We start from the raw sequence: 4515 nt of genomic DNA on the forward strand, positions 1-4515 counted from the left end.
ATGTCCATCAAGTTGGTGATGCCATCCAGCCATCTCATCCTCTGTCATCCCCTTCTCTTCCTGCCCACAATCCCTCTCAGCATCAGAGTCTTTTCCAACAAGTCAACTTTTCACATGAGGTGGCCAAAGTATTGGAGTTTCAGCTTCAGCATCAGTCTTTCCAAAGAACACCTAGGGCTGATCTCCTTCAGGATGGACTGGTTGGATCTCCTAGAAGTCCAAGGGACTCTAAAGAGTCTTCTCCAACACCACAATTCAAAAGCATCAATTCTTCGGTGCTCAGCTTTCTTCACAGTCCAACTCTCACATCCATACATGACCACAGGAAAAACCATAGCCTTGACTAGATGGACCTTAATCGGCAAAGTAATGTCTCTGCTTTTGAATATGCTATCTAGGTTGGTCATAACTTTTCTTCCAAGGAGTAAGCGTCTTTTAATTTCATGGCTGCAGTCACCATCTGCAGTGATTTTGGAGCCCCCAAAATAAAGTCTGAGACTGTTTCCACTGTTTCCCCATATATTTCCTATGAAGTGATGGGACCAGATGCCATGATCTTCGTTTTCTGAATGTTGAGCTTTAAGCCAACTTTTCAGTCTCCTCTTTCATTTTCATCAAGGGGCTTTTTAGTTCCTCTTCACTTTCTGCCATAAGGGTGATGTCATCTGCATATCTGAGGTTATTGATATTTCTCCTGGAAATCTTGATTCCAGCTTGTGCTTCTTCCAGTCCAGCATTTCTCATGATGTACTCTGCATAGAAGTTAAATAAGCAGGGTGACAATATTCAGCCTTGATGTACTCCTTTTTCTATTTGGAACCAGTCTGTTGTTCCATGTCCAGTTCTAACTGTTACTTTCTGACCTGCATACAGGTTTCTCAAGAGGCAGATCAGTGATCTGGTATTCCCATCTCTTTCAGAATTTTCCACAGTTTATTGTGATCCACACAGTCAAAGGCTTTGGCAGAGTCAATAAAGCAGAAGTAGACATTTACTGGAACTCTCTTGCTGTTTGGATGATCCAGCGGATGTTGGCAATTTGGTCTCTGGTTCCTCTGCCTTTCCTAAAACTGACTTGAACATCTGGAAGTTCACAGTTCACATATTGCTGAAGCCTGGCTTGAAGAATTTTGAGCATTACTTTACTAGCGTGTGAGATGAGTGCAATTGTGTGGTAGTTTGAGCATTCTTTGGCATTGCCTTTCCTTGAGATTGGAATGAAAACTGACCTTTTCCAGCCCTGTGGCCACTGTGGAGTTTTCCAAACTTGCTGGCATATTGAGTGCAGCACTTTCACAGCATCATCTTTCAGGATTTGAAACAGCTCAACTGGAATTCCATCACCTCCACTGGCCTTGTTCGTAGTGATGCTTTCTAAGGCCCACTTGACTTCACATTCCAGGATGTCTGGCTCTAGGTGAGTGATCACACCATCGTGATTATCTGGGTCATGAAGATCTTTTTTGTACAGTTCTTCTGTGTATTCTTGCCACCTCTTCTTAATATCTTCTGCTTCTGTTAGGTCCATACCATTTCTGTCCTTTATCGAGTTCATCTTTGCATGAAGTGTTCCCTTGGTATCTCTAATTTTCTTGAAGAGATCTCTAGTCTTTCCCATTCTGTTGTTTTCCTCTATTTCTTTGTATTGATCACTGAGGAAGGCTTTCTTATCTCTCCTTGCTATTCTTTAGAACTCTGCATTCAGATGCTTATATCTTTCCTTTTCTCCTTTGCTTTTCACTTCTCTTCTCTTCATAGCTATTTGTAAGGCCTCCCCAGACAGCCATTTTGCTTTTTTGCATTTCTTTTCCATGGGGATGGTCTTGATCCATGTCCCCTGTACAATGTCATGAACCTCAGTCCATAGTTCATCAGGCATTCTATCCATCAGATCTAGGCCCTTCAATCTATTTCTCACTTCCACTGTATAATCATAAGGGATTTGATTTAGGTCATACCTGAATGATCTAGTAGTTTTCCCTACTTTCTTCAATTTCAGTCTGAATTTGGCAAAAAGGAGTTCATGATCTGAGCCACAGTCAGCTCCTGGTCTTGTTTTTGCTGACTGTATAGAGCTTCTCCATCTTTGTTGCAAAGAATATAATCAATCTGATTTTGGTATTGACCTTCTGGTGATGTCCATGTGTAGTCACTACTTGTTTTGTAGAAAGAGGATGTTTGCTATGACCAGTGCATTTTGTTGGCAAAACTCTATTAGTCTTTGCCCTGCTTCATTCCACATTCCAAGGCCAAATTTGCCTGTTATTCCAGGTGTTTCTTGACTTCCTACTTTTGCATTCCAGTCCCCTATAATGAAAAGGACATCTTTTTTAGGTGTTAGTTCTAAAAGGTCTTGTAGGTCTTTATAGAACTGTTCAACTTCAGCTTCTTCAGTGTTACTGGTTGGGGCATAGACTTGGATTACTGTGATCTTGAATGGTTTGCCTTGGATGTGAACAGAGATCATTCTGTCGTTTTTGAGATTTCATCCAAGTATTGCATTTCAGACTCTTTTGTTGACCATGATGGCTACTCCATTTCTTCTGAGGGATTCCTGCCTGCAGTAGTAGATATAATGGTCATCTGAGTTAAATTCAGCCATTCCAGTCCATTTTAGTTCGCTGATTCCTAGAATGTCGACTTCACTCTTGCCATCTCCTGTTTGACCACTTCCAATTTACTTTGATTCATGAACCTAGTTCCTAGTCACCAAAAATGGGACATCTGATGTGATTCACTGAGGAGAAAACATTACTTCATTAGTATCACAGACAAAATTGTACCTTGAATTGAGTTATAAGAAGAAAAAAAACACAAATTGTTGCGAGACATTATACTTAAATAATTGACTTGTGGTCTTCTAAGAAATCAATGTTGCCAGAGATGCAGAAAGCCTAATAAAATGTTCTAGATTAAAGGAGACTAAGGGCTTCCCTGGTGGTTCAGACAGTAAAGAATCTGCCTGCAATGTGGGAGACCTGAGTTTGATCCTTGGGTTGGAAGATCCCCTGAAGAAGGAAGTGACTAGCCCCTCCAGAATTCTTGCCTGGAGAATTCCATGGATAAAGGAGCCTGGCAGACTACAGTCCATGGGGTTGCAAAGAGTCAGACACGACTGAGCAGCTTTCACATAAAACAGAAACACATTATATTATTCAATGCTGGTTAAGTACATAAGAAAATAAGTACTCTGATACACCAATGATGTGTATGTCTTGATGGATGATTGGCTGGCTGGATGAATTGGAAGACAGGTAAAGAGAAATATATCATCTAACCTGAATACTTTCATTTCTTAAATGTATCCTAATAAGAGTTGTTTTTACTTTTCTTGTATCTTTTTGGAAACTTTGATTTTTTTTTTCTAAGATAAAATGTACAAGTATTTCTTTTCTCTAACTAGAAGATTGGTTTGTGCCCATTCAAGAAAATTTAGAAAAGATGAAAAATTTAAAAAGAAAATACCATCTATCTGTAACCCTACTACATAAATCTAACAGCTATTAATAATATAACATTTAAAATTATACTGAGAACATATTTTTATATAGTTTTGTTTTCTATTAAAAAATTAACATTATATCATAATGTCACAGATCATTTAATAATTTCTGAATAAATTTTAATGAGAGCATAATATTCGGTCTATGGCTGAAACAGCAGTTTATCATACCATTTTCTTTACTATAAGGTATAAGGTTTGTTTCTGCTTTGTTACTGTTGTGTTTCTCTGGCAAATGTCTGTACATTCATATTTTGCATATCTCTCATTTTCTTAACGGAGAAGGCAATGGCACCCCACTCTAGTATGCTTGCCTGGAAAATCCCATGGACAGAGGAGCCTGGTGGGCTGCAGCCGTTGGAGTCGCTAAAAGTCAGACACGACTGAGCAAATTCACTTTCACTCTTCACTTTCGTGCATTGGAGAAGGAAATGGCAACCCACTCCAGTGTTCTTGCCTGAAGAATCCCAGGGACAGGGGAGCCTGGTGGGCTGCCGTCTATAGGGTCGCACAGAGTCGGACACGACTGAAGCGACTCAGCAGCAGCAGCAGCAGCAGCATTTTCTTAAAGTATACTTAAAGTGAATTTTCAGCTTAAAAAAAATCTGTCTACCTAAACACATGCGTCTTCATATTGTTTTATGAAATTTGTTTTTTGGTATTTGTCTGTTTTGTTTGACCATTGTAATACCCTTGCCAGTGGTGTATGACTGTCTGTTTTACACTTACTAGCATTAATACTGGAGAAGGCAATGGCAGCCCACTCCAGTACTCTTGCCTGGAAAATCCCATGGATGGAGGAGCCTGGGAGGCTGCAGCCCATGGGGTCACTAAGAGTCGGACATGACTGAGTGACTTCACTTTCACTTTCCACTTTCATGCATTGGAGAAGGAAATGGAAACTCACTCCAGTGTTCTTGCCTGGAGAATCCCAGGGACAGGGGAACCTGGTGGGCTGCCGTCTATGAGGCTGCACAGAGTCGGACACGACTGAAGCGATTTAGCAGCAGCAG

This window comes from Ovis canadensis, chromosome 21, assembly GCF_042477335.2.
Source record: "Ovis canadensis isolate MfBH-ARS-UI-01 breed Bighorn chromosome 21, ARS-UI_OviCan_v2, whole genome shotgun sequence".
NCBI classification, from domain to species: domain Eukaryota; kingdom Metazoa; phylum Chordata; class Mammalia; order Artiodactyla; family Bovidae; genus Ovis; species Ovis canadensis.